Raw genomic sequence first — 12,742 nt, 5'->3', positions numbered from 1 at the left:
TTATTGAATAGGTAGGTAAGTACTATATTTATTAATAATGACGTTAGCTAATTATTTCGTTATATTGATATTAAAATATATAGAACTGAAAATGCCACCTGTTTAAATAATAAAAACATTTTAATTAAAATTAATATTTTATCAACTAAATAAATGAATAATATTATTTTGCATTTTTAAGTATTTTATTATTTGCGGTTTATACATCGCAAAGTACACACAAGTTGAGGGGCCACAGTACTTTTAACATGTCATTAACAAAAAAATTGAGAATATTTTCATCAAACGAAGGATGGTGAAGTTCGTTTTTAAGTAAATAATGTATTTTGTTTTAAACTTTTCAACACATTTGTAAACCATTATCATTATCAATATATTTTTTTTTATTAGCTTTTAAATTAGACTCCTTATAGTATCACTGTTTTATTTTTTATAGGATCTTCAACTTTAATAGACTTTAAGGCCACACATTTTCATGTTACACCACTGAATTGCATACTTAAACTATAGGTATTTAATTTAATTTATACTATTAAATTTCACTTTGAAGTATTATTAGCTAAAAATTAAACGAATTTTGTTCGCATATTTCACAGAGTTCAGGTCAGATATTCTTGTCCACTGTAACTTATGTAAATTAGTTAGATTTTTAAATAACTAGATACATTTTAAGCTTTTTGTAAACATTATACATATTTTTATTATTTATTTATGGGTATATAAAAAAATGAAGACTTGATCAAAAAGTAAGAAAATATAATATAATATACCACTTAAAATGTTCTTAAAGCAATTTAAAAAATATTAAAAATATAAAGACACACATTCTATATAAGCGTTTGTAATACAAATCATTAAAATTTAAATTGTGTTCTACCTAGTTAAAAAGTTATAACATTTTCAATTTGTATACTATATAGCTATGGATTGAAAAATGGATAGAAGATTTCACATAAGTGAAATAATTTAATCTAAAAATCTATAAAATATGTAAGCAAAAAAATAAAACATCCATTTCATAAAATATTATTAATATATCTAATCAATTCATGTAGCTACTAGCTACATATTAAGTACTCTGTCGCCGTATATGGTATATACAAATGTAGTGTATTGACTTTAGTGTATGTAAGTACTTAGTATATCATGATATTATACCATCGTGTAATTTTATTTATTTTCGAGCACACATTATGACACAGAGGAAAAAAGTGAAACAAATGTGTAGCAATTTACAATTTTTTGATTATTATACTTGAAAATAGGTATAATAATTAGTATGATATATAATGGTTATAAAATTACGTTCCTTTTTAAACGCCTTATACTTAAAAAATATATATAAATTTTGGATAGTGTAAGGGGTAATTTTTTTCCATTGATTTTTTTTATTAGGTTACATCTAGTACAACTGTTATAGTTTGCGTATATTTTAAAATATCCTATTAAAACCAGGAACTCGTTTAAGCACAAAATATTATAGAATTAACTACTCGTTTGCACATAATTATAAATATTAGGTACCATGTGTTCATCATATGTATATTTTATATAGTATGCAAAATAATATTTTCCAATTACCGGTAATTATTATATAGCTGTATACCATTCAGATTTATAAAAAATAGTTTTACATGCTAGTAAAACAAATTACGAATACCAATATTACCAATTAGTTTCCGTCTTTACTCAGAATCGTTTTTCATATAGGTACAATGATTTTTATAAATTGGATTGAAGTTAAAAATTTCACGATATTAGATATCCCACGTAAAATAAGGATGGTCATTATTTTTTGTACTTATTCAAAAAATATTAATAAAAAATAGGTTCTTTAAAATTTTGCTTGTACTTAAATTATTAATTTTTAAACACAATGATATTTTCAAAATATTTAGACATTTTAAGTTTTTAACAAATTTTAGTTTATTTTTAAATTGCTTATACTTATCCGTTGAATAAGCTTTATTTTTAAATCCACGTGAGTGATTTTACGGGTAATATATTACCACAAAATAGTAAATAAAAAATATATTTTGGCAATTATTTTTGTGATGATGTGAGGTTTTTTCCGCAGATATTATGTGCTTTACGTTTTGAAACGACAATACGAACAACAAATACGGTAAAATTTAATTGTTTAAATTTAAAAAACAACTTTTACATTATCATTATGTTAAATTCACTAATTTTTAAATGTTTTATTTGAAGCACAAAAAAAAAAATAATTTAAATTTAAATAATTATTATAAGCGTATAGGTACTTGCACAAAAGTTTAAGAAACAGATTTCAGTCAGACAAAATTGAATTTTAAATGAAATAAAGTAATACGAAGGAGGAAAAAAAATAGTAAAATCCGTAAATCATTATTTAAAAAATAATATTGTTGTTGATTAATACTTCAATTATTATTCGTTATAAATTGACTATAATATTGAAAGACATTCTGTTGATGGAACATGCTTTATTGCCCGTATAATTTTAAACTTTGGGTCCGCCAATACGATGCCAGAAAGTCAGTGGTCGACGACGACCCAATCTCTATAATACATAGTTTTGTATTTTAAATCTTTTTCCCAACTCCCAAGTATACCCTTTACACATTTTATATATTTTTTTACTTAATATCTAAATAATTAAATAAAAAAAATATTGTAGACGATATCAGTGGCGCAACTAACACAAAATCTTAGGGGGGCTATAGCCCTACCTCAATATTATACCAAAAGTAACCCGTAAGGGATTATGCCCCCCACACCCTCTGATCCATCATCTTAAGATTTAAACACCATTAATATCAACATTTACTTTTAATTATATATTTTATTTATATGCTCGTAAAATAGTTATTGACATATTATATAAAATTCATTTTTCTTTTGTTGATGGCTGTGAATTGTTTCAAAACTATCTCAGGATTAATTTCTACATCTTTTCAATATTCAATATCGTTAAATTACTAAATCTATCTTGCTCCATTGTAGATCTTAAGTACGTATTAATCAGTGCGTACATAATACAAACGATAAAAACGTGTATCAAAGAGAAAAGAGAAATAAGATAAATAAGAGTATTATAGACTCTGATATATTAGCCAGGATTTATAGAAAGGTAGGCAATATAAAATAATTATAAACTATAAAAACTTTCCAAAAAAAAAAAAGGAAATACAGCTGAATTTTTAAAGGTTTAATATTTTAGGAATCAATTAAATAATTTATTTTGGGGGGCTATTAGTATTTTATAGGTAATTAAAATGTGGCTCAATTGCCTATGTCAGCATGAGTAATTAGTTGTCTTGTCATAGGTACCGCAGTTTCCTTTAATACATACAACTTTATTAAATAGGTACCTATGAAAAAAATTATGGATTATACCCAAGTATCCAGTATAAGGCATACTTATACAGCAATATTAGCAATTTAAAATATAAAATATGTATATAGCCATCATTTTTTTTACAAGCGTGTGAAGTTAAAATGTTGATAAAATTTGTTAAAATTACCAATATTTAAAAACTATAGTTTGTAGTTGAAAATTTATACAATTTTTTTCAATGTTAAAATTTCAAGTTGTAGGTACCTATAAGAGAGCCTGATGGCCCCGATGAGACGGGAAACCTATAATTTTTAAATATATTAATAATATTGTCGGTATTATTATATTGATAGACAAAATGAAATATTTAATTTTCTAATTAACATACAAAATTAAAATATTTAAACAATTTAAAAATGTCATATACCTAGTTTTATCATTTTTTCAATGATGATTTCTCGTAAATTTTATATCGAAATTGCGTGTCATAGTAATATAAACTAATAACGTATATTTTTATTATAATTAATATTAAAAAATATTTATTTAAGAAAACTAATACAAATTATATATATGATAGGTACTGTAAATCTCTAAGATTACTCAAAAATCATATAAAAAACTATTTGAGATGAATGCGTTTTATACTTTTTAGTTTTTATATTTTATCTATTGTGTTGCTGTACACTTGTACGTGAGTCCAAGAGAAAAAATAAATATAGAGTTGAATATTAAACAATATTAATACGCAGGTTACAATGGAAAAATAATATTGTACGATGGAAATACAATCAACGATTGGCTTTAATATTTACGTTTAAAGCTATTTTTAAATAATTGTTTTCCTCAATGTTCTGTTTACGAGTATATCTTATCTTTATTACGATGTTTTTCTTATAATACCTATCCAAACTTCTTCAAATTTTTATAACACTACTTGTGGTACCTATTGTGTTAACTGCAATTGGAGAATGTTCATTATCATGACTTCGTCATTTAAAAAAATTTAAAAAATTCAACAAACCAAAATTGTTTAATTAGTTGGCTTTATTAAACACCCATTGTGACATGAAAGTAAAAACTGATAATGTCATCATTAAACTGCTTAAAACATAAAAATAAATAATGAATAATCATTACTATATATATCATTACTAATATGAATTAGTTCTACCTTTTACATTCAAAATTTTTATTTATAATATTACAAATTTTACGACATCAGGGACGTACACTTGTATCTATTTGAATGTATTTAAGTAAGCACATTGATAATCATTAATTGGTGACTAGTCACTATACAGTACTCATTGAATGTATCGACTTTTTATTTTTAAGTATAGGTACATCGTTGTTATTTATAAATTATTCTTTCGAAAAATGTTATTACTCCGGGACTCAGTTTACCTAGCACGTTAAAGTGTTAACACATTGTGTTTGTGAAAAACCGGTTAAAGCAAAATAAAAATGTAATATTGACAAATTAAAATAATTAATATAATTTGAATAAAAATAAAAATATTTAAACAGGATTTATAAATAAAATAAAGTTATACCTTTTGTGTATTGATGTATTTACGTAACAAAACTGGCGACGAAAAATTAGATGAATTAGTATTGTTAAATGTACATAGAGACATAACCACATAGGTGTTAACTGTGAAGATATTCTTAATATAATGGCTAGAACTTCGTGAAAATTAGATTGTAATTTTTTCTTTATATCAATATTTATACTTAAAAAAGTAGGTATAGCTAGTTTTCATAAAAAAATTTTGTGTATTTTTAAAAAAAAAGTTCTGTTTTTCTATAACTGATTTTCAAAAACGCCCCCCAAAACTTTTTTCTGCGTACGTCCCTGTACGACATACACCACACGTATTTTTTCATAATCAATTAGTATTAGTGAAAAAGTAAAAATACCTATTGAATAAATATTAAAAATTAACTAGTTTTTTGGTTTGTATAACATTTTTTTTAAAACCTATTCAATGACAAGGTATACACGTACACTGGACACCTACTACATAGTTTTGCAATAGGTATAAAATTAAATATCACTTCCTTTGATTAAAATATATTTTACTTCAATTGCTAAATAATACTTAAACTGAGTTAAACTTAAATATTTTATCGTAGTAATACTTTACTCACCTTAATTTAGTTATTGTTCTCAGTCCCTATTTTCCTATTTTTCCTTAACGGCAAAAATATTACTGAAAAATTTACTATCTTACTGGTAATTGCGTAAGCTCTCTCTTGGTTTCCTACAAGGCTCCAAAACTTTCTATTCTAAATTTCTAACGAATTTATATCTATTAACGGTTAATAATTAACCTATAAAAGGTGTTAATTACAATCGTATGATCAAAATTATAGAGTTACTCGGGGTGACACCACCCTCTTTGAAAAGTTGACGCTACAGCTGCGCCAAAATTGAACCCTTCGGCTCGCTACTGATTAGAGTATATATACCTACTATTTATATTGATTTTCAAAAAGCATTATATAAGGTAATTTTATATAATATTTTATTATATAAGTTAAAGAGGTCTTAATGGTTAATTTTTATCATGGATTATTTTTAACTAAAGAATTGTTCCCAAACAGTTAAACTTTCATTTCATATTTTTGATGATTTTCACATTCATTAGATGTCACAAGGTTATCACTTATTATTGATTTGACATAATTATTTGAAAAGACTGTTACTGTAAAACTATTTCTATTTACAAATAATGCTAAATTATTTGGCTAGATTAAATAATTTTCAGTTTCTGAATTACTGAGTTTATTTAAATAAATTGTACGCTTGGAGCATGAACATCATTGATAACCATTGATAAATCCAATAAGTTACTTCATCACCCCGTTCTAATAATTTATACTAATGAATTAACTATACGTATAGAGTATCGCAGTTATTAAAGATTTGGGTATACATTTTGAATCTAATCTATTATTTAAGTGTAAGTATAACATCATAAAACATTTTGAATAAATTTTTTATCATATTCCACTCATTAAATTTATTAATAAATATATTGGTACTATATGTAAGTAAAATAATTATTATACACCTATTATCTATTAAAACTGAATAGCTGTTTAAAGAATGTGCGTTATTAACGTCTTATAATAATTATCATTGCCCAAATCGTATTGCATGATAGAAATTTAATAATTAGAAAATGTATAGCGAATAAGTAGGTATCCGACGAATTAATGCATTATATAATCAATAATGATAAATGGGATAAGAAAAAAAAATTGATCTAAATGGTATTTGAAATATTTTTTTATGACTTTAATAGTATAAAAACAAATATAATCACTAATGAATAATAGGTAGGTACTCGATAAAAAATGATGATGTTAGAATATTAGACATTAAATGAAAGATAAAACATAATTTATGATGTACGTTGGTTGCTGCCGTGTTGGAATGCAAAGGAATATGATAGGTGTGAGGTGCCTGTGTGATTGTGACGTACATTGTGTTCGAAAAAATAAATCTGATGTAATAGCTAATTTATGTAGGTACATTAACATAAAATTATTGTGAAATGATAATGTTTTCATGCTAAATGTATTTTGTAATGTTGGGCCGATCTCTCTGTACCTACATACAAATAATATTATATTTAATGATACCTATTATTAATTGTATTTGATAGCAGGTTAAATATAGTAGCTGAATAATCTGACTTTGACAGGGAAAAAATGAAAACATATAAAATACGGCTCTATAAAAGTATAATTCAGTTCAAATGAAAATTGGCACCGAAGTATAATAGGCGTACCAGTTTTGTTAACTAATTAGACCAAGATGAACAAACCCCCTATTATAACGAACACGCTTGGTGTATTTTTGAATGTGGTTAAAACTACTTTATACACTTTACTCTGGTATTTCTAACAACAATCTTTGACATTTTCATCAAGTAGCTTTTAACTATATAAGTTACAAAAATACATTTATTTGAATTTATATAGGTAACATAAAAGATAATCCAATGATAAATTGATAATCCTTTAAAATATACCAAAACAAAAAAAAGTATTAGGTTTTTGTAATTCAAAACGAAACTCCTGTATGTATGTTTTATGTATCAAAATACTCAGAAAATCATTCAGATTTGAAATATGAAATTAAGACTATGTTGTCATTATATTTAAAAATATATTTTTTTAATAAAACGTTGTTTTTTAACAACTTGAAACTATATAAAAAAATGTTTTCAAAAACATGAATACTTCTTGATATATTGAGTGTTTTATGATAAAAAAATCACCCTGTATAGGTTAGAAAACGAAATTAAAAAGACTCCCCAAGTTTCAAGAAATATGTGTACAAAATGTTTATGTTAATTGGTTCTGTAGTTTTCAAAATTAATTAATATATATTATAAATTATAAGTTTCTCATAAGCCGTTAATTTATCAATTAATAAAAAAAATATAGTCACAATAATTTTTGATGAGTGCTTAAAACAGGGCTTAAATTATAAAAAAACGTTATATCGTTTTTACTTTTTATGTCTTCATGTATTTAAACGTTATTAAATGCTAATATTTAACGATATTATATTTTTACACGTATTAATGTTTCGTATTAAATAAAAATTATAAAACTTAAAAATTAATAAATTAAATTATAAAATTGAAAACTCCAAGTACCAACGAAATTTAAAATAAACATAAAAATTAGTTTAATTACAGAAAAAAAAATTATTTATTTATTTTATAAAAAAAAAAAAACAAGAATAAATTATAACGAAAAATACCTAATTATTATTAATAAAAGTTGTCCATAACGTTGATATAATCAAAAAAAAAAAATAATGAAATTGAAATTTTTATTGAAATGATGCATATCATATTATACTATATAGTTTTAAAAAAATACAAAGTTATTTTAAATAATATCATTTTATAAATATTTTTTTCTAATTTACATACTTAATATGTTATTTCCTACATTTATTGTTTGTTATTAGTTTTAAATTATGTTTATTGATTAATTTTGTTTGATGGTGTTCAAACTTTTATTGATTTTATTAAATTATTTAATATTTTTCTGTTATAATATTATAAACAATGTCTCAAACTTTTTGTTTAAAGTTAGAATTTTGTCAAAATTTGTTAAAATTTTAAAAACGACTAATTTAATAAAACGTTAAATTTTTAATATTCATACCTAAGGTTTGAACATTTTTACAAGATTCTTCATGAGTTATTGTTTGCAGAATTAAAAACAAGTTGAGAGTAAATTGATTAACATTTTCTGTATAAGTCTGAAATTTAAATATTGACGAATCGGATATTCACGCACAAAATTTTGTTATTTTATTGTTATTCAAAAACAAATAAACATAAATATTTTAAATTTTCACTGAGTATTAATATATTAATATTGCGAGTACCTGTTTTTATATATAATATAATTTTCAAAATAATCAGATTATTTTAGGACTATTTGCCTATTTATGGATATTTGACACATTAAATTTAAGTATAGTAGTATAAATGGTAAGTTATTTCTCAATAATGCAATGCCTTAGCCAGAATTTATTATTATTTTTTTTTTTTGGAGCACTTAATTTTTTTTTTAAATGTTTGCCATGTTATAATACTTACTCATCACATATTAATTTATTGATGTTTACTACACATCTAATTGTTTAATGACTACAATTATGTTAACAACTATGGTACCCATACATTTAACATAAGACATAACAATGTATTAATATTAATATTATTGTAAACCATATAGATTAACGTATTAGTAAGTAAATATATTAATATAATATATCATTACATCAATATGCGTTGTTAACACAACATTTTATTTTTTCAAATATTATTATTAGTATTATTACTATTTACTAACAAGAATACAAGATCATAATATAACTTTTAACTTTTATCAAACATATGATATAAAACAAGTTCTAATTGACCATAAATTCATAAATGATATAGTTAAAAATAAAGGATATTTTAATTAATTAATGAAGCATCAAGCAGCTAAATAAATTTAAATTATATACATAATAATCAAAATCAAACTATAATCATGTTCACAGTAAAAGTGGAATTCACTTGTATTTCTTAACTAAAATCCGTACTTATCATTACTATTTGACATTTTTTTAATGAATACAAATTAAAAATAATTTATTGTTATCATAGATTTACCTTGAATTATATAAATATATGTATATTAAATGATATAGCTAACTTATAAAGAAATTCTGTACAATATACTATGGCCAACAAAATCAAATTGAGGGGAGCACGTGCCTCCAATCTACGACACTGCGGCCTCTATGACAAAATATACTTGACACCTAATGTACATAAAGATATAAAGATTATAGTACCTATAATAATTAATAACTTATTCCCAAAACTTAAAATGTCTCAGTAAGGTTAAATATTAATTAATAATATATTAATCATTTAATTCGAATTGGTATTAATGTATTACACTATGATTGTTTATACTCGAATCAAATACAAATCTAAATATTGTACTCGTTGTGTCATAATAAAGTAAATATTAAGCAATATTTAACCGTTTTATGTATTTATGTTTATGGCATTACGGATATTGCGGTGCGATTTAATCATCATGCAGATTGATACTATATAGGTACTCATTAAAGTGCCTACCTAGTATCTATACGTATAATATAAATATATAAAATATTGATATAAATGTATGTTTAGATTATAATAATAATTATCATACCATACTGCGCATTTTCGAGTAGGTAGCGCACTGCGTAATGCATATTATATTATAATAATATTATGATATCTATAATCTGCTATGACACACGCATAACTTTGAAATGTTTTGCGATTCTTATAGAATCACGATTCATGAGATGGACGAGACCGTCAACGGCACTTGTTGTCATACATCATTACTTATTAGCAATGAAAAATTAAATAGAAATAGTCGCATCTAATACTAATGCACTATACATTACTATTCATTATACATAAATAGGTACCTATATAATAAATATAATATACTTATAAATAGTTGCACTATAATATATACAGATCAGGGAACTCGCTCTACTTGGTAGAGTCTTGGCAGTAATTTTCAACCTTTTTAATTATGCGGCACACTTCATTTCCGAAAAAATTTTCGTAGCACACCAATCCATATAATATGTAAAGCATATTTTATATAATGTATCTATATATACATATTAATAAAACTATTAATAGATTTTTCGCGGTACACTCCAAGAGCGCTCACGGCACACCGCGCACCAGTTGAAAACCACTGCGGTCTACCGTATAGTATGTGCTGAGAGTACTTCGTAATTGAGTAAGTCATTATTTCAGTGTTATAAATTATTATGAACCAATATAAAATTCGAATCAAAATCATTGCATACGAAAAAATGATTCTGAGTGGAGACGATCTATTAGCCGTTAGCATAGGCATAACTAGGGTCAAAAATCTTTGGGCTAAGCAATGTGAAAACAGTTCGATCCCCATGTAGTGATTTACAAAGAAAAAAAGGATAAACAATTTGAAAGGACTAAAAATAATATACCTATTTATTAATAAAAATTATTGTGAATTATAAATAATATTTTAAACAAAATTATATTGATTGGAAAAGTATACATTTTAGGAGCACACAGTGAAAAATTATATTTTATCATATATATTATAATGCATTACATTATGAGTAATGTACAATAAACCTACTTATGTTAAAATAAAATATATAATTCAAAATACGTTAAGGTTAAAAAAATTAATTTAAGTTACATCATGAATATAGTTATAAGATAAATACAATGAATCATATTTTAAATTATTTAAGTATAACATACTAAATTATCGACAGTATTATTTTATATTAATGTAATGCGTCTATCCTTTTTCCCTTTTTGAAAAATTATCAACAATAAGCGGAGTGTCAATTAAATTGGCAATATGTATGATTATAATTGTAATTGTAATTTTTTCAATATTTATAATTTGTGAATTGTAATAAATAATAATAATACAATTTATATTATGTGACAACCTTAGATTAACCTTAGATTGATTTAAAAATTAAAAAAAAAATAATTTGTTTTGTAGTTGTATCTAAATTTGAATTGTGTAAATTATTGTTAATTGTAATAAGAATAACTATAAACATATAGGCTATATAATTATAATTATATAGAGTATAATTCATAATACTAAAATGTATCACTATTCACCGGTAATCTGTAAAAAAGTCCGTTTTAAAAAAAATTGGACACAAAGTCCGAATTCAGTTTTTGCAGTCAGACAAAAAGTCCGAAAATACAAAATATTTTATATAATATTTATTTTAAAAATTTAAAAATGTTTATAAACATTATATATTATACACATTAATACATTATATTATTATATTTATTCCTATTATCTTATTTTGATTTATAATTTATTACAAAGCGTGTGATCTACCGAGAAAACAGTAGATAACTAGTTAAATAAAAATTATAAATAAATATGTAATATTATGTAATAATAATGTAATTCAATTAAAAAATAACTATATTTAATATATTAAAGTTTTTTGTGTCTACAAAACAATTAGTATTAGTCAAAGTATATAAATTATGTTCAAATTATGATAATTTATTGTTACAATATTACATTTTATGAAACATAAACTTTTTTTATATCTTCCATAAAAAGTATAAATAAATTATTCCTATTGTTTATTGAGCGCCGAGCGGTACCAACATTAAATTAAATGGCGTGGTAATAGATTTTTCATTAGTCCTATGGATTTTTCTTAATATTTAAATTTTAATATTGACTATAAGCATTCTTTTGTTTGCGTGTCATCCCCATTTACAGGATTCACGAAATTTTCAGAATGACTGACAGTTAAATGATTATAGCCAATATCATTTAGACTGGAGTATGATTTCAAAAGGCATATTATATTATGTTACCTATTAATAGTAGGTCACGGTAGTCCCAGTAAATCACACATTCATAGGCTTTACCAATGCCCATAATATTAGAACAACAATATCAAAATTTATTTGTAACTAAATACATTTTAACGAACAATGAATTTTATTTTATTTATAAACAAGTCATTCTAAACAAAACTAAAAAAAAATAATATATCATAATTATAACTAAAAAAAAATATAAATTTGTCATTATTATAGGTACCTAACTATACTACTATAGTGGATTTCAGTTAAATTTTTTTTAGTAATACGAAAATGTAATATGTGTATAGCATTTTTAAATTTTCAAAATAAATATTAATTAGGTATATAAAATATTTTGTATTTACGGACTTTTTGTCCAACTTTTTTAAAGCGGACTTATTGTTTATGGACTTTTTGTCCCCGGACTTTTCGTCCACGATTCCCATTCACCAAT

The sequence above is a fragment of the Rhopalosiphum maidis genome, chromosome 3 (assembly GCF_003676215.2).
Source record: "Rhopalosiphum maidis isolate BTI-1 chromosome 3, ASM367621v3, whole genome shotgun sequence".
Classification (NCBI taxonomy): domain Eukaryota; kingdom Metazoa; phylum Arthropoda; class Insecta; order Hemiptera; family Aphididae; genus Rhopalosiphum; species Rhopalosiphum maidis.
Note: the sequence above shows the minus strand (reverse complement) of the source record.